At 42.1% G+C, this 27,216-nt stretch overlaps 1 long non-coding RNA gene across 3 annotated transcripts in view; it reads right to left on the reverse strand.

Annotated features, from left to right (window-relative positions):
- Positions 1-27,216, reverse strand: part of LOC134965636 (uncharacterized) — a 298,220-nt gene that overhangs the window by 67,313 nt on the left and 203,691 nt on the right. The window contains exons 3-4 of one of the 3 annotated variants that reach the window (XR_010188476.1): positions 23,532-23,662; positions 2,573-3,753 (exon numbers count right to left, since the gene is read on the reverse strand). This is a non-coding gene — a long non-coding RNA (uncharacterized LOC134965636). Of the gene's footprint in view, positions 1-2,572; positions 3,754-9,324; positions 9,451-23,531; positions 23,663-27,216 lie in introns of those variants that run through there. The other 2 variants (XR_010188477.1, XR_010188478.1) reach the window with 2 other exon arrangements.

Consider the following 27,216-nt stretch of genomic DNA (forward strand, 5'->3'; position numbering starts at 1 on the left):
CCAAATTATATGTAATATTAAAAACACACACTGCTCTTATATGTGTTAGCGATGTACTAATTTACCAATTGTATACTTCAGGGTACTATGACCTCCGGTATTTCTATGTAAACTCTTCCAGGGTATGTCAAATAGTAAAGAAACTTAATAAAGACAAATTGTCATATCTCTGTGTCTTTTCTTATAAATGTATAAAGTTTGTCCTAATTGCAGATACCAGTGTGTGTACGTTATTGGTAATCCAATCTCATAACTTTCACTGATTTTTTTGATAAATTTTATAAAAATGTAATATAAACTTAATATAAATATTGTCAGCAGTCATGTTTGCTCTAACAAAAGTCTCTTATGTGTTGCGGCAGATAAGACTTACATCACCACACCTTTGTGTTTTCTATCAAATGATACTTGTTTTTGTTTTAAAAAATTAATAACTTTAGACAGTGTAGCGGTTTGAAAAGTCCCAGTATGATACACAAGAATTTAAACAAAAACAGATAAAAAATGGTATTACATATTGTTAAACCCTGGCAGTTACTGAGGTGTTGATAAATATTATAAGGCCAATAAAGGGGTTTTAAAATTTATAAAAAATATATAAATGGTAATTTAAAATGTCTGCACAGTTTTCATGATTTAACCATCTGTGCAAACAAATGGATTTACATATAATCTGTGTGCAATGAGGCCCACAAGAGAATCACTGGTCAAAAGTCTACTACAAAAGATGGCTCAAGATGTAAACTGTAGCAAATTCTTACTAGCTCACACAAACCGCATTGTTGGTCACACATGCAAAACAAATGACAGGATATGCTGTGAATAAAAGGAACATGATTTGTGTATCGGTTATAAATTAGTAATGGCAATGTGATATGGTCTCACTCATAGACCTCACAAAGTACAACAATGGTTTTAAATACATATTAACCATTATCGCCATAATTCAGTAAGAGAGCGTGGGTGGTCAGTCTAAAAGCCACGAACACTACAACAGTCACTAATGCTTTAGTAAAAATATTCCAACAGAACTGCGTGCTAAAGAAGTTGCAAACCGATCACGGTAAAGAGTTTCTAAACACGGTTCTAAAAAAGTGTTAGAAAAAAAGGTATAGAACATTTCATGATCACTAATTATGTGAAAGCGGCTGTTATAGAACACTTCAAAAGGACTTTAAAGACAATTATGTGCGTATGTGGAGCTATTTCACAGCTCCACTTACGCACATATACTTACAATACTTACAGATATAAAGATGTTTTACAGAATTTTATATACAGTTATAATAACACTTACCATAGAACGATTAAGTGTACAATGTGTGATGTGAGCTCCTCTCACTCTTTTAGAGTTTTCAAGATGACATACGTCGATTACTTTAGAATTAAGAAAGCTCTGGCGTGCTTTGCTATTGGTGATCGTGTACATATTTTCAAATATAAGGATATATTTCAGAAAGGATATGAACAGAATTTTTTTGAGGAAATATTTTTAATACATGGCATGAACACTAAAGGTCTTAAGAAACTTTATATGTTTGTGGTTTTACACGTATGACCAACAATGCAGTTTCTGTGAGCTATTTAGAAGTTGCTACATATTACATCTTGAACTTTTTTTTGAAGTAGACTTTTGACCAGTTATTCTCAAATGTTGTCCTCAGGACACCCAGGTTTAAGATAAATCCATTTCAATACACATATGGTTAAATCAAGTTTGGTCCTTAAGACACCCATTAGCCTTATAATATTTACCAATGCAGCAATATGTGCTGGGGTTTAACAATGTGTAATATCTTTTTTTTCATCCTTTTTTTTATTGTGTATCATACTGGGACATTTGAAACTGCTGCACGTCTAAGGTTATTAGTTTCTTAATACCAAAACAAGTATAATTTGATATCAAACACAAAGGTGTGGTAATGTAAGTCTTATATGCAACAACACATGTCTTGTAAGAGGCTTTTGTTATAGCAGACATCACTGAAGAAAAAATGCATATTACATTTTCTGGGGTTGGGGTTTTAGGTGTGGAGTGGGTGGAGTAACTGTCACTTTTTATTTGATGGAAAAGTATGCTCTCTCTACTACTTGCAAATGATTGCCACTTTAAACATATAGGAATTCTCACCAAACGTCCCACTCTTCTGGCAACTCAGACCCTGTTGTATCGCCACCTTAAATACTCTTCACCTAACCTTCTTCCAATTGTCATTAATACAATCACACTTTCCTGCCCCTGCTAGGCTGCCTCTATACTCTTCAGCTGTAGACAACAAGGCAAATAAAACATTAATTACCAAGCCTTAGTCACATCATAGTGTCATACAATGCTGCTCATAGTGTACCAGAGATGCTAAGCAGTGACTTTTGTCACAAAGGAATTAGTACAACTTATGTAAAAAGCCACAGATTCAGCATAAGGGAACATGGTGGGGGAAATAACTGTGGCCATTCATATTGGAATCTTTCTCACACAGATTTGTGACTTAGTTACACACAGATGTGCAAATACAGCAAGATACAGTGATCACAAAAATAGCTTTGCAGATTTTTTTATTCAGAGCCTTTATTCATAATTAGAACATGTAACACAACAAACAGGTACTGTACATGAAAATCAAGACATAAATGTCAAGAACAGCAAAACAGATCAAAGAATAATATAATGTTTTAGACTACTGGCATAGGTATAATGGGTACAAGGGGCCCCTGGTTCCAGTGGGGCCCAGACACTGCAAACCCTGCACCCATTTAATTATACTCATCTCCCTGCCAACCCAGCATTTGCTGCAGAGCGGCAAATGTCCACAGAATGTGATGTGGCTGCAATGTTCCTGGAGACCTGTGCAGGCGCAGTAGACTCTGGCACAATGCCAGTGTCTACTGCATTGCCAGGGAGAAGGGGGCATAATTGGAGAGTGCACATGGGCCCCCCTCCTCTGTTAAAGCACCTCTGTGATAGACCAAGAAATAAACATAATGTCACTTATTTTTATTTTTAACTACATACCTGTTTTTTTCAAAATGGATAGAGAGAGAGAGAAAAAAATAACAGAAGAAAGCAGCATGGCAGGTAGCCAAAAAAGTTTGAGTAGTGAAGGTGGAGGTCTGTCCTCATGAGCAGAAAACACATTGTTCGGCGAAATAGGCACTGATCCTCATGTTTCTGTCATAAATGGGGCCAAATCCGAAAGGTTTTGGACCCTTTTCCGACAATATCAATCTGACTTTTAATAAAGTTGGATTGAGCTAGGCGTCATCTTGGCTAAACTCCTAACACCCGGCAGCCCCTCCTCCTTCCGCTGCAGACATCACCCCCACTGCCGCAGACTTTTTGTCAGCGTCCAGAGTCTTACCGGTATGCTGGGGCTGCAGGGCTGGCTTCTCTGGCGATGTGCGTTCAGCGGCAGAGGTGGGCTGCTACGCCGGGTCCGTGGGCAGCAGGTGATGGCGGTGAGGGGGTCCGCTCATGGCGGCGGGATGCCGTTACAGTGGATCGCTCTTGCTGAGCCGTTGCTAGGAGACCAGAGGCAGTGAGCAATGTGGCTTTGCAGAAAGATCTGCATTACTGGATGCCGCCATGTTGGAGACCAAGTTTTAAGCATAGTTCCTGTTTCCTGTTTCTTCCAGCCAATCCAGGGGAAGCTCTCCCTATAAAAGGGGGCTGGTCTAGGACAGGGACGCCAGTGCTTCAAGTTACAACCCTGTTGTAGGTGCTTTAGCCTGTGCTCCCAGGATCCTTGTCATATTCTGGTTACCGAAATTGGGAGAAGAGAGAAAGAAACTGTATAGTTGACGCTCCAAAGAAAAAATAGTTATTCATAAAATTTAACCTTTATTAAGTATACATTAAAATATATTTAATCGACCCAGACTACAGTGAAACATAAGAGTTCAAATCAGACAGACTAACATGTATGTGACTCCTAATAGATTGAAAATGTGAATAAAGATTTTAAAAAGCGTATCCCCATGTGTTTCTTATGTTTAGCACTTATAGAATTACTATATCTATCCCAGTGCTATCAAAGAGCAATCACTTCTAATGTTCACAATTGATTATATATCAGCTATCACAGCTGGTACAATAATTCACTATTATCACTGTAATTCCCTAAAATGTATAATCCTGAATAGGATCACCTGGGAATTAAACTTCTGTATGGCACAAATATATTGCACCCACTATCCACATTGGTGCACACTTCACAGTGGAGAATGTAATCATGCATGTGGGGAAAATTTTTATCCAGGGAGCATGTACATTCCAGTACTAGTGTGGGACTTTAAAGGATATAGCAATCCTAGTTTTATTATTTATCAGCCCACATATATCGGACCTTTTATTGGTCCTATTTTAACAGACTGAGAGTATAGAGAATATGATTTCCCTTAGGGATGCAGCAGCCCCACTTATAGTATAGTGTTCGTCTAGCTGCTATCTAGTTCGTATAGCTGCTACACCCCTAAGGGAAATCATATTCTCTAAACTCTTAGTGTCGTCTTTTATATCACAGTCCACAGTTCTTTACCTCCAGCCACGTCTTTTAACCACCATCCACAGTTCCGCAGTTCATTATTCACAACCTTGTCTTTTAAGCCACAACCTTCAGTTCTTTATCCGCAACTACGTTCTTTAACCATCGTGCTCCAGCCACAGTTCTGTACCTCAGCCCTGTACATAATAAATACTTTTTATTGACTTTCAACGCCACCTATGTTCTTCATTGCTCCGTGTCCCATGCAAAGGAACTATATCCAACCCCCTCATCTTGTTCACCCACAGCCATCTACCTCCTCGGGCAAGTCTCAGCTGCCGGATCCTCAAACTTTGCTAGATGTGACAGTAAGCACTGGCCCAATGGATTTGACAGGTGATTAGGCCACAGGAGGGGATTCAACTGCAGATATCTGGTCTCGCTTAAGTAAGCAGGAGGCCACACAATCTCAAATTGTGCAGTTCAGGCAGAATATGTCCGAACATCTCGACTCTCTCTGTGCTGCCATGACGGTTCCTCAAGTATCTGCAGCTGCTCCGATATTAGCACCTCCTGTCCCGCTTCCTCCTGTACCAGTACCACTTTCAAGGTGGCATTTGCCATCAAGTTCGATGGGAATCCAAAACAATGCCGCGGGTTTCTTAACCAATGCGAAATCCAGTTCCAACTACAGACGGCCAACTTCCCATCAGCATGAACCAATGTAGCTTATTTAATTTATGTACTTACTGGGCAAGCATTGGAATGGGCTTCACCCTTGTGGGAGAGGATGGATCCCATCCTATCTAACTATTCATAATTCGTGGCCACCTTTCAAAGAATCTTCGACGAACCGGGCAGGACTTCTGCCGCCTCATTGGAGATCCTGTGCCTGCATCAGGGCACGCGTACGGTCAGTCAGTACATGATCCAGTTTCGTACTCTCTCCTCAGAACTGAACTGGAACGAGGAGGCTCTCATTGCAGCTTTATGGAGCGGTCTCTCCAAAAAGATCAAAGATGATATCGCAACTCAGGATGTAACTGAAAAGTTGGACAAATTAATTTCTTTATGCAATAAATTAGACCTGAGGTACAGAGAACGCTGTATGGAGAGGTCGCGGTCAGATCGCCCCAAGCCTAGAGTTGTTCTTCTACCAACACCATCATCACCAACTGTGGAAGAACCCATGCAGAATGTCAGAGACGGCGACAAGGGAACCTCTGTTTGTATTGTGGTGCATCTGATCACTTTATCAAAACTTGCAATCTACGTCCGAGAAACGCCCGCTCCTAGCTTGTGCTGGAGAGGTCAAACTAGGAGAATTCTCAGAATTACATACCAAGAAAGAGTCTGTCTTGTTAACCCAATTGGAGCTCCCTTCTTCTTCTCATCCCTGCACTACTCGACTCCGGAGCCGCCGAAAGCTTCATTACATCAGCTCTTGTCAAACGATCTGGAATACAAACGGTTCCTTTGGATCGTACCATTTCTGTAACTCAGTGGATGGACGTTATATCCCTGAGGGTATTATATCCTTTCGTACTATCCCTCTCAAGATGAAGGTCGGAGTTCTTCATTCAGAAAAAATCTCTTTCCTTGTAATTCCTAAAGCCTCTCATGAACTGATCTTAGGGTTTCCATGGTTAATCAGGCACAATCCCCACATAGACTGGCAAACTATGGATGTTCTCTCTTGGGGACAAGACTGCTTCCAAAACTGTTTACCTTCAGTGAGACCTCTTTGTTCTTCCAGTCTTTCCAGCCTTCCTGTGGAATACCAAGCCTTTCAAGAAGTTTTCAGTAAGCATGGGGCGAACACCTTTCCCCCGCATCGTACTTGGGATTGTCCCATTGAGCTAGTACCTGGTAAGACTCCTCCCCGAGGTCGAATCCACCCTATCTCACTTTCCGAGACACAGGCCATGTCGGAGTATATCCAGGAGAACTTGGATAAAGGTTCATCAGGTATTCCACATCTCCGGCCGGGGCCGGGTTTTTCTTAGTCAAAAAGAAGGATGGGGGTTTGCGGCCCTGTATTGAATATAGACGTCTCAATGACATAACAATTAAGAACATATATCCATTACCCCTGATTCTAGAACTGTTCGACCGTGTTAAAGGAGCTACTGTATTTACTAAGCTGGCATTAAGGGGGGGCCTACAATCTTATACGTATTCGCCCAGGTGACAAATGGAAGATGGCATTTAATACCTGCGATGGCCATTATGAATAACTGGTAATGCCTTTTGGCCTATGTAACGCCCCAGCTGTCTTTCAAGAGTTCGTTAACAAAATCTTCAGAGACCTCCTCTATGACTACTTGGTAGTGTATCTGGATGACATCCTCATTTTTTCTAGGGATCTGAAGACCCATCGAGAACAAGTCAGAGAAGTGTTAACTAATTTATGAAGGAATCAATTATTCTGTAAATTAGAGAAGTGCACCTTTGAAGTACCCACGATTCCATTCCTCGGTTACATTCTTTCAGGGCAGAGGTTACAGATGGATCCCGCTAAAGTCCAGGCAATTCAGGATTGGGCACTTCTAGCTACCTTTAAAGGAGTTCAATGTTTTCTGGGTTTTACTAACTTCTACCGAAGATTCATTCAAAATTATTCTTCTGTCATAGCTCCCATAACCGCATTAACTAGGAAAGAAGCCGATCCTGCCAAGTGGTCTCCGGAGGATTTGGAAGCCTTTTTGTCTTTAAAGGAGGCCTTCATGACCGCTCCAGTTCTTTGACAACCTGATCTCAGCCGTCAGTTCTTGGTGGAGGTTGATGCCTCTACTGTAGAAGTAGGAGCAGTATTATCCCAGCTCTTCGAGGATAAGAAGGTCCATCCTTGTGCGTTCTTCTCGCGAAGATTTTCCCCCACTGAACAGACTTACGCTATTGGGAAACAGGAATTACTGGCGATTAAGTTGGCCTTTGAGGAGTGGAGGTATTTGTTGGAGGGAGCTCAGCATCCAATCTCGGTAACCACAGATCACAAGAACCTCCTGTATCTACAGTCAGCCTGATGTCTGAACCCACGCCAAGCAAGATGGGCACTCTTCTTTACCCATTTTAACTTTAAACTTAGCTACCGACTAGGTTCCCTCAACAAAAAGGCAAATGCATTATCTCGCTCCCTAAATTCTGAAGAACCCTCTGACCATTCAAAAGAGCAATTCATCCTGGAATCCACCTCTTTTTCAGCAACTAATACCTCTCCACTTTCTCCTCCAGGAAAGATCTTCATTGCACCAAATCTTCGCAAAAAACTTCTTACATGGGCTTACTCCTCCTCCTTCATGAGCCATGCAGACGGTCATAAAACACTCAAATTCATTCAGCGCTCCTGCTGGTGGCCTCATCTCAGGACTGACGTTCAGGAATTCGTGGCTGCCTGTACAAAATGTGCCCAGCATGTCCCAAAGGTCCTCCAACTGGGTTACTCCACCTGTTACCTGTGCCGTAAAGACCATGGACGTATATTTCTATGGACTTTATTACTGATTTACCTACGTCTGGTGGACGGAACACCGTATGGGTCATAGTTGACTGATTCTCTAAAATGGCACACTTCGTTCCTCTGGCTAATCTTCCATCAGCATCCCAGTTGGCAAAATTATTTATAGCAGAGATCTTTCGACTTCATTGTCTACCGCAGGAAATCATGTCTGATAGAGATCCTCAGTTTGTGGCTAAGTTTTGGAGATCCCTATGTTCTGCTCTTGGTGTTAAATTGAACTTCTCAGGATATCATCACCAAACGGATGGTCAAACAGAGAGAGTGAACCAGGATCTGGAGACTTTTCTGCATTTATTTATGTCCTCCTCACAGGACGACTGGCTGGCCTTCCTCCTGTTCGCAGAATTTGCCATAACAATCTCTATCACTCTACCACAAAATCTTCTCCATTCTTCATTAATTAAGGTTACCATCCGAGAGTTCCTGACTTCCAACTTCTGCCTACGCTTAAGGTTCCTGCCGCAGAGTCAACATTTCGACAATTTACTGAAACCTGGAAACAAATTCACAAGGCCTCGCTCAAGATATCCAAGAGGTATAAGACTTATGCAGATCTGAAGCGAAAAGCTGTACCAAGCCTTAAGGTAGGAGATCGGGTTTGGGTTTCCACATGTAACCTAAGGTTAAAGGATCCTACGAAAAAGTTTGCTCCCAGATTTATTTGGCCCTACCCAATCGAAAAAGTTTTGAATCCTGTGGCTTATAAAGTGAAACTACCTCCGCAGTTAAGAATCCCTAATGCATTTCATATTTCTCTCTTAAAACCTTTGGTACTTAATCGATTCAGAGCTGCTTTGCCTAAATAACCCAAGATCCAATTAGCACAAGGAGACGAAATTGAGATTCACAAGATCCTCGATTCTCGCAGACGTTATGGTCGCCTCCAGTACCTTGTTGATTGGAAGGGATATGGACCAGAGGAGAGATTTTGGGTAGAAGCAGATGTCCATGCTCCAAGACGTCTTCGGACATTACATGCCAAGTTCCCAACTAAACCATATAGGTGTCCGGAGTCCACCCGCAAAGGGGGGGTACTGTCAGCGTCCGGAGTCTTACCGATACGCTGGGGCCGCAGGGCTGGCTTCTCTGGCGGTGTGCGGGCAGTGGTGGAGGTGGGCTGCTGCACTGGGTCCGTGGGCAGCAGTGGCGGCGGTGAGGGGGTCCGCTTGTGGCGGCGGGACGCTGCTACAGCGGGTTGCTCTTGCTGAGCCGTTGCTAGGAGACCAGAGGCAGTGAGCAATGTGGCTTTGCAGAAAGGTCTGCATTACTGGGCGTCGCCATGTTGGAGACCAAGTTTTAAGCATAGTTCCTGTTTCTTGTTTCTTCCAGCCAATCCAGGGGAAGCTCTCCCTATAAAAAGGGGCTGGTTTAGGACAGGGACGCCAGTGCTTCAAGTTACAACCCTGTTGTAGGTGCTTTAGCCTGTGCTCCCAGGATCCTTGTCTTATTCTGGTTACTCCTGCTCCTGCTTGGTTGGTTCCCTATTGCTGCTGCAGTCCTGCCGTTCTTAACCTGCTACTGCCTGTGGAAGCGCTCCTGGAAAACCCGGTCCAGTAAGACTCTTTGGGCACAGTCGGCCCCGGGTCTTCTGCCTCATCTTTCAAGCCACACTCCACAGTTCTACTTCACCAGCCATGTCTTTGTACCACCGACCACAATCTGCAGATTGTTATCTTCAGCCTCATCCTCCAAACCACAGTCCACAGTCCTTGTCTCCACCCACCTCTTCAACTACCATCCACAGTTCCACAGTTCATCATCTACAGTCTCGCTTTTCATATCACAGTCCACAGTTCTTTACCTCCAGCCTCGTCTTTTAACCACCATCCACAGTTCCGCAGTTCATTATTCACAACCTCGTCTTTCAAGCCACAACCTGCAGCTCTTTATCAACAACTACGTTCTTTAACCATCGTGCTCCAGCCACAGTTCTCTACCTCAGCCCTGTACATAATAAATACTATTTATTGACTTTCAAACCCGCCTACGTTCTTCATTGCCCCGTGTCCCATGTGAATGAACTATATCCATCCCCCTCATCTTGTTCACCCACAGCCATCTACCTCCTTGGGCAAGTCTCAGCTGCTGGATCCTCAAACTGTGCTAGACGTGACACTTTTCCCTCCACCGGCTGCCCCTACCCAGCTCCCACTGCCACCTGCTTCCGTCCAGCTCCCACTTCTGCCATCGCCTCATTCCGCCGGCTACCGCCGGCTGCTCCCCTGCTGCCACTGTCAGTGCCCCCGGCAGTCACTGACAGCAGTAGCAGGACAGGAACCCAAGTCCAGCCAAATCCAACTGCCAGATTTGGCTCAAATCCAAAATTTGGATTTGGCTGTCCATTGAGTAGCCCTTGTCAGATCCATTGAATGCACTCCAAATTCTGATGTGGAAGTATAGCAGAAAATCTCAAGTAACTGTATACTTGGACAAGTCATGTTGCACTGCACGTGGGGCAGCTGTAACATGCACAAAGAGATTAAGATTCATTTGGGGTGCACAGAAAAATTTACAAATAAAAAGGTATTTGCTATTTTTGCACTGCAACATTGTTTGTTCAGGATATAAAGTAATTAGCTTTTATTGCTTTACTTCCAAATCAGAATCAGGCCTACAGCCACATTTTTTTTTTTGCACTGACATAGTGGATGTAGACTGTTATGTCTCTGGATAGCGGGTCAGTGGGCTTAAAGTTAACAGCGCAATGTGCCCTATCTACTATAAAAGGAGAACCCCAGTTGAGAGGTCAGTTTGTGAGACAGTCCTGCAGATTTGGTAAAGAAATAGTTTTAGGAATATGATGATTGTCAAGTTATATAGTATGCAAGAACAGTGGTACCCGGGGGTGGGGCAGGTACTATTTACCCAGGCCTGATGGAGGGGCCCAGAGGTGGCTTAAATTCCCTCCTTACCTGGCAGCAGCAGCTCTTCTCCACAGTCCAGCATAGACTGCTGTGTGCTGGGCTGTAGTGTGGCCAGGGAGGCACTAATTTTTCTGTATTTTTTCTAAGCGTGCAGAGCCATGCATTCCATGATTAGGCCGTGCCCCCAGAAAAGTACCTGGGCCCAGACAGGCTCTCTACTGCCATGTACAAGAGGATGTAAGCCATGTATGCAGCCAGTGGGCTGTGAGGAATAATACAGTGGTTTCCGCTGTGTGGAGAGGAGTACCTTGCAGGTATGAGGCTGGTTAGAATTGAGAAGTTTACAGAAAAATGGCAGGAGCCCAGGAGCTGCACCCATATAATATGCATAAGCAGTCTGGAGGACAAGCTGGGGGACAAGTACAGCTGGTAGGGAAAGGAATGGAACTGGGGAGCAGTACAGCTGTTGTTGGTAGGAGGAGAATGGCAGACTTACACAGCGCTGTTGGACACGTGACCTGATTGAGGCAGTGAAGCATGGGTACCCACAGAAAGTTACTAAGGTGAGGCTGATGCAGCCAATTGGAGTTCTGTAGAGCTTGTGCCAGCATGTGTGAACAGCTGGACTGAGAGAGCTCAGGGCCATCAAAACAGGTAGGGAGGCTCCAATTAATAAATCTGCAGAGGTAGCAGCCCTTGGGTCCAGGGCTTTTTTTCTGCTGAGGGCCATTTTTATTTTTATTACATCATTTGCAGTCCATTTTTGAAGTTGCCCCCCCAATGCGCTCACCAAGTTGTGCATGCTCCTTGGAAAGCTGACATGGCCATTCACATAATGGAAACATTAGTGTTACTAACACATGATGGCCACAGTAATGCCAACGGTATTGAAAGCTTTACATAATGCTACCTGTATAGTGCCAGTAGAGCACTCACCACCACTGCAGGACAGGTCCTACCCAGAGTCCTGATCATCACCGGTCCAGGTCATTAGGTCCACTCCGCACTGCAGTACAGCCATTCCTCCCACCCACATGCAGCCAGCAGACCAGACCTCCACTGTGATCCCTCTCCCAAGCGGCCCTACATCACCACCTGGAGCCATCTGCCATGCACTGCATCATGGGAGATGTTGTTTTCTCACACTGTATACAGTACACAGTAAATGGCTCTGAATACTCTGCAACTGCCTTGGCAGGGCCCCGGACCAGACCAAATGCATTTCCGGGCCATATAATTCCCACAAGCTGGATGTTCCCCATCCCTGATGTAGAGGAACATGGCACCAGCATCACTACTGCCACAGTCTGTGTGATCATACACTCACTCTAGGAGTAGATGTTCCTTGTTATTGTGTAGATGCTGTGACAGAATGTGTACTCAGTTCATTGCCAGGTTTAATGTTGTTGTCAGGAGTGTGTAATGCTCATTGTTATGGGTAATGCTCATTTTCAGGGGTAATGTCATTGCCAGGGGTGTGTAATGCTCATTGTCAGGGGTGTGTAGAGCCGGCATCAGCTCCTGCATGCCAGCTCCCCCTCCTGCAAGTCAAAGTACTCCACTAGTTTGTTTGAGTTTCATGAAATGATGCATTACGTCATGACATGACGCAAATGCGTCATTCTGCGAAAAACCACCCCCGAATGGGGTACTATAACAAGGAGGAGTGGGAGCAATCTAGGGACAGGGAAAAGTGCTGTGGTGGGAGACCTGTGCAGTCACATGACTCTTCCACCGCTGGAATGGCACTGCCTCCCGCAAAAAACTCTCCTGCTGTCAGTCATTTGAGGTTGAGTCTTCACTGTGAGCGTCCATGCAAAAGTATCTTGGTGCACTAATAATCACTCCACTGTGTTAATATTGGCATTGCGTCTGCATCTGAATAAGGGCGAATATTTGTATACAGTATGTGTTAGCACCAGAAATATTTAAATCTTTTTACATTTTTAATTATCATATTTAATTACTTTTAATTAAATCACTGAAATATTGTGCAATATTTAAATATGTAATTGAAAAATTAATGTTATGATAACTTGTTGTTTCAGGAGATGATCACACTGTCACCTGCATTCCCATGACAGCTCTTGAGGCTGATAACCCATCATGTGATAACACTGATATCCTGGTTACTGATGTATATAAATAACTGGGTCCTGGTGAGTATACTGTATACAGATATCCTGGGCCAGTCACATATACAGTAAGAGGGAAGACGTGAGAGTCAGCCAGTCTGTAACACAGTAATACAAGATGGATTTCAGCTCACATAAATTCTATCCTGAACACGGCTTTGATTCTAGAGAATATCTGGAAACATATTTTTCTAACAGACCAGACATGGTATTTGGAGAAGATTCATTGAAATTTCCAATGGAATGTTTACACCGTGTTTTCAGTGAGGGTATGTACAGTAACAAAGCTACACTAAGGGTAGGTGCATGCATGTGCGCAGTTATATTAGACTATATTCTCCAATGGGATAGGGACTTATATACTGTACATGACAAATATATTCTCGGCACGGCGATGCATAAAATACTCAGAAATATATAAATAAATAATAATAATGATACTATAATAATATATATATATATATATATATATATAATATGTGCTGCACCCCCTGCATCCCCCTTGTGAAGCCACTGGATATTGGCACATTTGTGTATATAAAAGTTAATGGTTATTTTTAATTGCAAAACATTTTTAAGATTTAAATTGTATTAATAACTGAATCGGTCAATATATTCAGGGCTGGATGCATCATTGCTTGGAGAGTGATAACATGGAGAGGGAAAAAGTACCATCCAATAAGACCACAAACTTATTGTGTCTGTGCAGTATAGTGACTGTATATAGGGGCGCACTACACTATACTCTGCTGTGTCCATCCAGAGACTCCAGACTAATTGTGGCTGTGCAGTATAGTGACTGTATATAGGGACATGCTGCACTATACTCTGCTGTGTCCATCCAGAGACTCCAGACTAATTGTAGCTGTGCAGTATAGTGACTGTATATAGGGACACACTGCACTATACTGAACTGTGTCCATCCAGAGACTCCAGACTAATTGTGGCTGTGCAGTATAGTGTCTGTATATGGGGGCACACTACATTATACTCTGCTGTGTCCATCAAGACACTCCAGACTAATTGTGGCTGTGCAGCATAGTGACTGTATATAGGAGCACACTGCACTATACTCTACTGTGTCCATCCAGAGACTCCAGACTAATTGTGGCTGTGCAGTATAGTGACTGTATATAGGGGGACGCTGAACTATACTCTGCTGTGTCCATACAGAGACTCAAGACCATTAGTAGCTGTGCATTATAGTAACTGTATATAGGGGCACACTGCACTATACTCTGCTGTGTCCATCCAGATACTCCAGACTAATAGTGGCTGTGCAGTATAGTGACTGAATATAGGGGCACACTACGCTATACTCTGCTGTGTCCATCCAGAGACTCCAGACTAATTGTGGCTGTGCAGTATAGTGACTGTATATAGGGGCACGCTGCACTATACTCTGCTGTGTCCATCTAGAGACTCCAGAATCACTGTGTCTGTGCAGTATAGTGACTGTATAGGGGCACACTGCATCATACTCTGCTGTGTCCATCCAGAAACTCCAGACTAATTGCGGCTGTGCAGTATAGTGACTGTGTATTAGGGATGTGTGGCGGGCACTTTTCGGGTTTTTGTGTTTTGGTTTTGGATCTGGATGTTTTTTTAAAAAAAAACATAAAAACAGCTAAAATCACATAATTTGTGGGTAATTTAGATCCTACAGTATTAATAACTTCAATAACATTCATTTCCACTCATTTCCAGTCTATTCTGAACACCTCACACCTCTCAATATTGTTTTTAGGCCAAAAGGTTACACCGAGGTGGCTGTATGGCTAAGTTAAGCAACATAAGTGTGCGGCGCAAACACCTGGCCCATCTAGGAGTGGCAAAGCAGTGGCAGACAGGATGACACTTAAAAAAACTAGGCCCTAAACAGCACACCATGCAAAGTAAAAGAGGTGCAATGAGGTAGCTGTATGGCTAAGCTAAGTGACACAAACAATTGGCCCATCTAGGAGTGGCACTGCAGTGTCAGACAGGAGGGCAGATATAAAAAAGACTCCAAACAGCACATCATGCAAAGATGAAAAAGAGATGCAATGAGGTAGCTGTATGGCTAAGCAAAGCTAAGTGACACAAATGTGCGGCACAAACAACATGGGATGTGCTGGCATATGTCCAGATGTAATACATGCACAATATTGGTAGCACAGGATAGCGTACCCCTAAACAAGCACACACATGGCAAAGCCTGTAAAATTAATTTGGATAATAATAATAATAACCCTTTTATTTGAAGCTATTATAATAATATGCAGCACAGGTGAGTGTACCCCTATACCACACAGGCAAACCCTGTAAAATTATTTTGATAATAATATAAGTAATGTACTGTATATAACCCTTTTATTTGGAGTAAAAATTATACAGCATAGGACACCACCACTGGATTTATGGCAGCACAAGTCACCACCACTGAACTGATGCCGCACAAGACAGCACCACTGGACTGGACATATACGGCAGTACCTATGTAGTTGTATGGCAGTGTCAGACAGGATGACACTTTAAAAAACTAGTCCCCAAACAGCACATGATGCAAAGAAGAAAAAAAGGTGCAAGATGGAATTGTCCTTGGGCCCTCCCACCCACGCTTATGTTGTATAAACAGGACATGCACGCTTTAACAAACCAATCATTTCAGCAATAGGGTTTACCACATGACTGTGTCTGAAATGACTGGTTTGTTTTTTGGACGCCACCAAAAAAGAAGCAATCAATCTCTCCTTGCACAAACTGGCTCTACAGAGGCAAGATGTCGACCTCATCCTCATCCACCAATTCCTCACCCCTTTCACTGTGTACATCCTCCTCCTCCCATAGTATTAATTTGTCACCACTGGAATCCACCATCACAGGTCCCTGTGTTCTTTCTGGAGGCAATTGCTGGTAAAGGTCTTCTGGAGGAATTTATAATTCATTTTGATGAACATCATCTTCTCCACATTTTGTGAAAGTAACCTCCTACGCCGATCTCTGACAAGGTTACTGGCTGCACTAAACACTCTTTCGGAGTACACACTGGAGGGGGGGCAACTTAGGTAAAATAAAGCCAGTTTGTGCAAATGCATACAAATTGCCTCTTTCTCTTGCCAGTATACATACGGACTGTCTGACATGCCTACTTGGATGCTGTCACTCATATAATTCTCCACCATTCTTTCAATGGTGACAGAATCATATGCAGCGACAGTAGACATGTCAGTAATCGTTGGCAGCTCCTTCAGCCCAGACCAGATGTTAGCACTCGCTCCTGACTGCCCTGCATCACCGCCAGTGGGTTGGCTCAGAAATCTTATCCTTTTTCTCACATCCCCAGTTGTGGGAGAAAGTGAAGGAGGAGCTGTTGACAGGTCCCGTTCCGCTTGAGTTGATAATTTTTTCACCAGCAGGTCTTTGAACCTCTTCAGACTTGTGTCTGCCAGTAAGAGAGATACAACGTAGGCTTTAAACCTAGGATTTAGCACGGTGGCCAAAATGTAGTGCTCTGATCTCAACAGATTGACCACCCTTGAATCCTGGCAAAGCGAATGAAGGGCTCCATCCACAAGTCCCACATACTTTGTGGAATGGCTCTGTCTTAGCTCCTTCTTCAATTTCTCCGGCTTCTTCTGCAAAAGCCTGATGAGGGGAATGACCTGACTCAAGCTGGCAGTGTATGAACTGACTTCATGTGTGGTAATTTCGAAGGGTTGGAGAACCTTGAACAAGACGGAAATCATTCTCCACTGTGCTTGAGTCAGGTGCATTCCCCATCCTTTGCCTATATCATAGGTGGATGTAACGGCTTGAATGGCTTTTTGCTGCTCCTTCATCCTCTGAAGCATATAGAGTGTTGAATTCCACCTCGTTACCACCTCTTGCTTCAGGTGATGGCAGGGCAGGTTCAGGCGTGTTTGATGGTGCACCAGTCTTCGGTATGTGGTGGCTGAATGACGAAAATGGCCCGCAATTTTTTGGGCCCATGACAGCATCTCCTGCATGCCCCTGTCATTTTTCAAAAAATTCTGCACCACCAAATTAATTGTATGTGCAAAACATGGGTCATGATGGAATTTGCCCACATGTAATGCACGTACAATATTGGTGGCATTGTCCGATATCACAAATCCTCAGGAGAGTCTAATTGGGGTAAGCCATTCTGCGATGATGTCCCTCAGTTTCCGTAAGAGGTTGTCAGCAGTGTGCCTCTTATGGAAAGCGGTGATACATATCATAGCCTGCCGAGGAATGTGTTGGCGTTTGCGAGATGCTACTACTGGTACCGCTGCTGTTGTTGCTGCGGGAGGCCATACATCTACCCAGTGGGCTGTTACAGTCATAAAGTCCTTAGTGTGCCCTTTTCCACTTGTCCACATGTCCGTGGTTAAGTGGACACTGGATACAACTGCAGTTTGTAGAACACTGGTGACTTTCTGACGTCTGTGAACTTTCTTGGTATCGCCTGCCTAGAAGAGTGGAATCTACTTGGGATTTGATACCGGGGACACACTTTCTCCATCAATTCTCTAAGTCCCATTGAACTGATGGTGGATTCCTGACACACCTCTAACACCAACATAGCTGTCAAGGCCTCAGTAATCCACTTTGCAAAAGGATGACTGCTGTCATATTTCATCTTCCTCACAAAGGACGGTTGGACAGTCAATTGCTTACTGGAAGTAGTACAAGTGGTCTTCCGACTTCCCCTTTGGGATGACGATCGACTCCCAGCAGCAACAATGGAAGTAGCAGCAACAGCAGGCGTACCACTCCAGGATCCACTGGAGGAATCCCGGTTAGGAGAGGACTCCTCAGTCTTGACAGTGACATGGCCTGCAGGACTACTGATGTTCCTGACTGAGGAGGAAGTTGACGACATTGAGGGAGTTGGTTGTATGGCTTGCAGGAGCTTGGGAACAAGAGGAAGAAGGGATTTAGGTGTTGGTGGACTGCTTGCGCTCTTACCCAAAATTTCACAACTTGATACTGTCTTCTGATGAATGCGCTGCAGGTGACGTATAAGTGAGGATGTTCCTAGGTGGTTAACATCCTTACGCCTACTTTTTACAGATTGACAGAGGCAACACATGGTTTGACACCTGTTGTGGAGAAATAATTCCACACCAAAGAGGTGGCTTTTTTGGTATTTTGCCCAGGCATCACAATGGGCTTCTTCATCCCATGGACAACAGGTGTCTCGCCCGGTACCTAATTTATCAAACCACATCACCATCAGAATCCTCCTCGTCAACTTCTTACTCAGCGCCATCCTGGTGTACTTCAACAGTGGCATCTTCAATTCAATATCAGAAACTGGACTTTGGGTTCTTCTTCCAGCACTTCAAGAGGGCGTGCAAATGGTGGAAGGAGCTACCTCTTCCTGTCCAGTGTTGGTAAGATATGGCATTGCAACCGCCGACACACTTGGACTCTCCTTGGGGATTTTGTGATATCATTTAAGAACACACAGTTCTTTTCTGTGCTTTTTCCAACTTAACTCTTTTCTTTTTTCTAGTGGGAAGATGAGGGCTTCCATCATCATGTGAAGATGAACCACTAGTCATGAACATAGGCCAGGGCCCTAGCCGTTCCTTGCCATAAATGGCATATTGGTAAGTTTACGTTTCTCCTCAGACCATTTAAATTTCTTTTTTTTTTAATCTTTTTACTGAACTATGGCTTTTGGATTTTACATACCCTCTACTATCACATTGGGCATTGGCCTTGTTAGACGACATTGATGGCATTTTATCATCTATGTCACGACTAGTGGCAGCAGCTTCAACACTAGGAGGAAGTGGTTCTTGATCTGTCCCTATTTTATCCTCCAAATTTTTGTTCTTCATTATTTTTCTGGAGTTATGTAACACAATATGCGGCACAGGAGAGCATACCCCTATACCTCACAGGGCAAACCCTGTAAAAATTATTTGTATTAAATATTAATAACCCCTTTATTTGGAGTAAATAATATACAGCACAGGACAGCACCACTGAATTTATATGGCAGCACCACTGGACTGGATTTATATTAAATTATATGGATTTATATCAAATTATACGGCAGGATTACCGGAATTATATGGCAGGATTACTGGAATTATATGGTGGGATCACTGGAATTAAATGGCAGGATTACTGGAATTATACGGCAGGATTACTGGAATTATACGGGAGGATCACTGTAATTATACGGCAGGATTACTGGAATTATACGGCAGGATCACTAGAATTATAAAGTCAGGATTACTGGAAATATATTCCATTACCACTGTAATTATACGGCAGGATTTCTGTAATTATACGGCAGAATTATTGGAATTATACAGCAGGATCACTGGACATATACAGCAGTACCATTGGACATATACGGCAGTACCACTGGACATATACGGCAGGACAGGGACACCACCACTTGACTGATGCAGGACAACACAGCACCACTGCAGTGGACTGGATTTATACAGCAGCACTAGACATATGGCAGCAGAGGACACCACTATGACTGGTCACTGGACTGACTGATGCACAGGACTCTAACACTGTAAGGGACTTATTATACAGCAGCACTGGACATATGGCAGCAGAGGACACCACCACTGTGACTGGACTGATGCAGCACAACATACCACCACTGAACTGATACAGCACAATACAGCAACACTGGACAGCACTGGACATATGGCAGCAGAGGACACAACCACTGTGACTGGACAAATGCAGCACAAGACACGGACACTGAGAGAATGGAGACATGTCCTCTCTCTACACTATCCAATGCCGGAGAGAAAATGGCGGCTACGCACAGGTCCTTATATGGAATTCAAACCCTGTGAGAATCCGATAGCGGGATGATGACGTTTTGCCTCATTCTGGTCTACGAATCAGGCGGAAAAACCCACGCCTTACTTGGATCTGGGCTCAGAGTGTGAGGTCCGGTAGGGTTTGGTTCTCTGAGAACCAACCCGCTCATCTCTACTGTGTATATAGGGGCATGCTGCACTATACGCTGCTGTGTGCATCCAGAGACTCCAGACTAATTTTGTCCGTGCAACATAGTGAATGTATATAAGAGCGCGCTGCGCTATACTCTGCTGTGTCCGTCCAGAGTTTCCAGACTAATTGTGACTGTGCAGTATAATGACTGTATACAGGGGCACGCTGCGCTATACTCTGCTGTGTCCATCCAGAGACTCCAGACTAATTGTGGCTGTGCAGTATAGTGACTGTATATATGGGCATGCTGCACTAAATGCTGCTGTTTTAGCTTTCTGTGTCCATCCAGAGACTCCAGACTAATTGTGGCTGTGCAGTATAGTGATTGTATATTTGGGCATGCTGCGCTATACACTGCTGTATCCATTCAGAGACTCCAGACTAATTGTGGCTGTGCAGTATAGTGACTGTATAGGGGCATGCTGCACTATACACTGCTGTTTTAGCTAGCTGTGTCCATCTGAGGACTCCAAAGTATTTGTGGCTGTGCAGTATAATGACTGTGTATACAGGAGCATGCTGCATGTTGGTGTGTGTTACACTTTACTCTGGTGTATTGGCTGTGCTTTACTTTAGCCATGTGATCTACACAGTTTTATCTGAAATGCAAGTTTAAAAATATAAAAATATAAAATATATTTCTATTGTTTTTGTACTGATTGGTTGGTACGCTTTACTCAAGTGCACTTTGTACACGTGCATCTTTAAACCCTGTGATCCATGCAGTTTGAACTGAGCTGCAAGCTTAAACATAGAAAAAAAAATATAATATATATATTGCTTGTACTGTTTGGTGTGCATTACCCTGGTGCGCTTAGTTCACACGCATCTCTAATCCCTGTGATCCATACAGTTTTAACAGAGCTGCAAATGTAAAAATAGAAAAATCTAACAATATACAGTATTTATTGTTTGTACTGTTTGGTGCGCTTTACCCTATTGCGCTTTGTTCACTTGCATCTATAAGCCCTGTGATTCATACAGTTCAAACCGGACTGCAAGTTAAAAAATAAAAAAGAGACCAGATTCTTATGCACCTGGCATTGGCCCTCATTCCGAGTTGTTCACTCGCAAGCTGCTTTTAGCAGCTTTACACACGCTAAGCCGCCGCCTACTGGGAGTGAATCTTAGCTTCTTAAAATTGCGAACGAAAGATTCTCAAAATTGCGATTACACACCTCTTAGCAGTTTCTGAGTAGCTTCAAACTTACTCGGCATCTGCGATCAGTTCAGTGCTTGTCGTTCCTGGTTTGACGTCACAAACACACCCAGCGTTCGCCCAGACACTCCTCCGTTTCTTCAGCCACTCCCGCGTTTTTCCCAGAAACGGCAGCGTTTTTTCGCACACACCCATAAAACGGCCAGTTTTCACCCAGAAACACCAACTTCCTGTCAATCACATTACGATCACCAGAACGAAGAAAAAAACGTGAGTAAAATACCTAACTGCATAGCAAATTTACTTGGCGCAGTCGCACTGCGGACATTGCGCATGCGCATTCGCGACTAATCGCTCCGTTGCGAAAAAAAAATAACGAGCGAACAACTCGGAATGACCCCCATTGATCAAATGTTAATTAAAACTGAGTGCCTGCAGCTCACAGTTGAGGGAGTTACTCGTCTCGCTTAAATTAGCCAAAAATAAATTTGTAAGCACTAGTATTCAGTTAAAAAAATATATTTTTAGATTTATAATATTTCTATCTTTCCAATGTGTATATAGATATATATCTTTCAATATACCAATAAAGACCAACCATACAAGCTAAAATATATATACAGTATATCACAAATTCTTCTCTCATGGCACATATACAGGGCTATTTGCATGGGTATCTTCACAGATCAGATTTCTTCTATGTGTCAAGAGTATTGGAAATTATCAATCTTAGATTATATACACATGCAAATATCCTCTAATAACACGTTCATTTTTTAAAGTCACATGTACAGTATACTGTATATATTTTTATTCAAATCTATGGAAGTTTTTCCCACGACTAATTAGTTGTGGGAAAAAGGTGCGACACCCAAAAGCAGATTTTCCATATAGATCCACAACATTTAACTTTTCAAATGTATAATGTTCAAAATTGAAAAGGCAGAAAGCATATGTTGTTAAAGCTTAAAAGCAGAGGATATACAACACAAAAGTCTGACAGCTGTGTTATAGTTTTTCAGTACAAAACACTTTCAGGCCTCTGGTTTTACATACTGACATACGTTGCATCAAAAACCTCCACTTAGCATGTGATTCCTCTAGATGGGCATAGAAAGCTCCTGTTTGTTAGTTGCAAAAAGCAAAGCTTGTTTTGACCAAAGCATCAGCAGACTCATATCATGGCCATGAGAAAAATGTATTATTTCCTTTGAAAAAATGTATGGTAATATTACCACAAGTTTAAAAATAAAAAAGAAGAAAAAAATAAGTATATATATATATATACATATGTATGCAATTAAGCCTTTTCTGTCTGAAGGAGCATTATACTAACCAAAGCATAATCTGTGTGGAGTTTACATTTCATTTTATGTGGAGAAATTGAAAGAATTAATGCCTTTCATGGTCTTATGCTAATAATTTTGTCTTACTGTTTGCATTTTAAGATTTTAATTATTATTTTGAAATAAATCATTAATTTGTATGAAAACAGCAGTCGGTTAATATCTTGTGCACCTTCACTTATATATTTTTGGCAATAGAGGAATGGGCGCCCTTGAGTCGTATTGCCACCCAATACTTAACCGGACTCTTAAGGGATTTATAAGATATAACTGCTCAATATCTTAGAACAGGGCTGGCCAAACCGGTCCTCGAGATCTACCAACAGTTCATGTTTTCCAGGCCTCCTGGAGATCTGTAGAATTGTCAGTTAGGAATGAATGCAGCACATCTTAATTAGTAATGACTACACCTGTGCACCAGATAGGTGGTCTGGAAAATGTGAACTGTTGGTAGATCTCGATGACCGGTTTGGCCAGCCCTGTCTTAGAACATAAAAATCATAATAACATGTTCCATATTAAAATTGATTAAAATATAAAAGCATTGTCTGCGGTAATACAGAGATAATAAAGTATCATTCTTCAACACAAAACATCAAATAGTTGTTTACATAGAGGACATGCAGATTTATCATATCAGACTCCTCTCTCTCCTTATTGTATATTCGGAGTTTGGTGTTACAAACACATTCCTCTATTGTCTCAGATTTCATATTTCTAGTTCCTTCTAACAGGGAACTTAGCGGAATTTGGCAGCCCAATCTAGTTTTTCATAGATATTCTTGCAATAGCGCAGAGGGAGAGTATTTGTTTGATATACATATATATATATCCAAGCATTTGGCACTCCAGACTGTATGTATAAATTGCCCGGTGCCCTCTCTTGCAGAGTAACCCGCTGTATGTACGGACAGAGATGAGCTGCACTCCCAGGATTTATATAGTAAATAAAGGGTCCTCAACGCATGTAATCAATTGAAACGTTTCGGTATTTTATTACAACCGTCGTCAGGCTTTACAACAGAATAATAAACATTCTTACCTTCAATAACATACAATAAGACACGTGCAGTGGTCACCGGATGCCCAGAGCCCTGGATTCCTCTGATTTCCATCAGAGCTGACCTCACCCATTAACCCTTCACCGTGAAAAATACAGAACACTGGATAGAGCTGTAAATAATTAAATAAATAAATATATCAATGATACGGCTAGAAGGCAAAAATACACTGAATGACAAAAACTTTTAAAGAGGAATATATCACAATAAGTTTGTACTGAAATAAAATCCAATACACTAATAACAGAGTGTATAAATAATTATAGCACACAAGGTCATGGTTTACAAAAAACTACTAAATGAAAGAGATTCATTTAACCCATGTGGAACAAGGGTATTAAGTCAATAAATCCAATGTGTCTCACACTGTAATAATTTTTTATTCCTATTGCCCCCTCTCCTATTTTCAGGGATATGGTCAATCATTTTGTAGCGCAAACTGGATAAATTGTGACCACATAGTTTAAAGTGTTTTGCAACTGGCTGATCTATTACTTTACCCTCAAAGATTTGTTTCTCAGCACTGCAATGTTGCGCCATACATTCCTTGAAAGTATAAGAGGTCTTACCCACATAAAAAGCCCACATGGCCATCTAATGTCATACACCACATATCTGCAGGTGCAAGTCAACCCTTGATGAAGTCTGTGTGACGAAACGCGTTGGACATCTAAGTGACCTCTGACTCAGATAAGCACTTTAATACATTTGCACTTTTTTATTTATATATATGTGTATATGTTTTATCCCATCTTTTAGAAAAAGTTTATATTAAATTTTTAAAAAATGTTTTAAATAAATGTTTATATATACTTTTTAAATATCTTATAATTATTTATAGACACCATTGGTCGCTATCCCCCATCCCTTTCTTTTTAAATTTAATTGTTAAGGGGATTTACCATCCCAGTTTTATTTGGGAAACTAGCTGACGCCCTATACATAGGGAGTTTTAATATATCACAGCCGTACCTATTGGGTTAAGAAAGGATTTTATTTTCTGTGGCGCAGTATTTTCCCTCCTTTTCGCAAGTCAAACTATGGTTAAATTTTATTGCTTTACCCAACGGGGGGTGATAGAAAGTGTCTCCAGTTTCCAGATATAGGCAGGTAGTACAGCCAAGGCACCGATAATTACCTGGTTTTCGACTTAAAAAATTACTAGGTTTAGCTGTCATGAAATCTGAAACATCAGAGTGTACTAATAAATCGCGTAAATTATGTCCTCTTCGATAACATGGTACCAAACGTTTAGAAGCAAGTGAAGACAGAGATTGATCTGCCTGCACAACTGACCAATGTCTCTTGGCACACCTGGTTAATTGCAGACTTGCAGTAGAAAATTGATACACATAAATAATCTTATCATTAGTCTCCTTAGGAGTAGTAACATTCTGCTTAATTTTGGGTTTTGCTAAAGCTCTTTTTTTTGCATCTTGTAATAATTTGTTAGAATAACCCTGCTCAAGGAATTTACAGATGAGTCTGTCCATTTGTATTTGTTCTTCCGTTGCATCACTACATATACGATGCACTCTAAGAAGCTGGGAAAAAGGCAGACCATTTATTAAAGATGTAGGGTGGTGACTGGAAATCATAAGATATTTATTACAATCAGTAGGTTTACTGTAAATAGTAGTTTTAAAGCCCACGTTGCTAAGTGTAACATTTACGCCTAGGAAGTGTATGTTATCCTTCTGTATGTTATATGTGAACTTGATATTCTCATCGCGTAAATTGATATCCAACATCATAGCAACAAAACTTTCCTTAGTACCGGTCCATATCGTAAATATATCATCTATGTACCTAGTGCAAAATGGGATATTAGTACTATAATCCAGAACATCAAAAAATAACTTCTGTTCTACTTCAAACATGAATGCGTTAGCGTAAGTCGGGGCGACTGGAGAACCCATCGCACACCTGTGGATTTGTAGGTAAAATTCCTTATTGAATAGAAAATAATTATGAGTCAAAACTAAAACTAACTTCAATAAATAAAAAAATAAATGTAGAGGAAGACCAGTATAGTATACATTGTCGCAAATTAATCCATTCACTGCAGACATACCTCTTTCATGAGGAATTTTAATATATAGGCTTACAATGTCTGCCGTACATAACCAAAACTCAGTAGTGGGTAAAGATAAATTTCTCAATTTGTCTAAAAAACAAAATGTGTCTTTCAAATAGGTTTTTTCATGTTGTATCACAGGCTGCAACAAAAAAGTCTAGATATCGAGAAACCTGTCTGAATAGGGAATCTCTAGCCACTATAATAGGGCGACCTGGGGGTTTAGACACATTCTTATGAAGTTTTGGTATGGTAAGACAGGTACCAAAGGTGATGAAACATACAAGGAATTAACCATATCCATGTCTATAATTCCTCTATCAGCTGAATTCTGGAGCAATTCATACAATTCTCTAGCATATATATCAGTAGGATCCTTATCAAGCTTAGTATACACCATTACATCATTCAATTGAGAGTAAGCTTCTGACAAATAATCACAATTCTTCCTCCCTTATCCGCAGGATGGATCGTGATATCAGTCCTATTAGATAAACACTTCAAGGCTAAACGTTCATCAGGTAAAAGGTTATTAATATAGATTGAAGGAGTCTTAGTAACAATGTCAATTTGATTAACCATGGTCCTAGTATATGCACGTATGGCAGGATTCACTGATAAAGGATCAAAAGTAGATTTGGCTCTTACCGGACACCTGGATGACGTATCTTGATCAGATGATTTGTCATTGAAAAATTCTTTCAATCTGAGTTATCGGTTAAAGCGGGCCAAATCTATCTTACTGTCAAAGCTATTATGCACATTAGTCGGAACAAAGCTGAGCCCTCTTTGTAATACCCTTATCTCTGGATCAGAGAGAGGAGTGGAGCAAAAATTATAAATTATTTCTCAGTTTTTATATTCTTTTTTCCTTTGCCTCTCGCACTATCTTCTTCGTCTGGTGGTTCTTCAGCCAGGACGTCTCTTTGCGCCCTGGTTTTGATCCCCAAAGGGACCCGTATAGAGGTTTTGCTGGTAGAGGCAATGGGGGTGATTCCGAGTTGTTCGCTCGCTAGCTGCTTTTAGCAGCATTGCGCACGCTAAGCCGTTGCCTACTGGGAGTGTATCTTAGCTTAGTAGAATTGCGAACGAAAGATTAGCAGAATTACGAATAGAAATTTCTTAACAGTTTCTGAGTAGCTCGAGACTTACTCACAAATAGCAATCAGTTCAGACAGTTTCGTTCCTGGTTTGACGTCACACACACGCCCAGCGTTCGGCCAGCCACTCCCCCGTTTCTCCAGACACTCCCGCGTTTTTCCCTGGCACGCCTGCGTTTTTCCACACACTCCCAGAAAACGGTCAGTTTCCGCCCAGAAACACCCACTTCCTGTCAATCACACTACGATCAGCAGAACAATGAAAAAACTTTGTTATGCCGTGAGTAAAATACCAAACTTTTGTGCTAATTTACTTGGCGCAGGCGCACTGCGTACATTGCGCATGCGCAGTTTGCGACTAATCGCTCCGTAGCAAAAAAAAATAACGAGCGAACAACTCGGAATGACCCCCAATATCTGAATCACTTAGTGATGCTGCACTGGATTCATCCGTCTCCAAAGGAAATGTTTTAGGTTTCTTGAAATAGC

This window comes from Pseudophryne corroboree, chromosome 10 (genome assembly GCF_028390025.1).
Source record: "Pseudophryne corroboree isolate aPseCor3 chromosome 10, aPseCor3.hap2, whole genome shotgun sequence".
In the NCBI taxonomy this organism is placed as follows: domain Eukaryota; kingdom Metazoa; phylum Chordata; class Amphibia; order Anura; family Myobatrachidae; genus Pseudophryne; species Pseudophryne corroboree.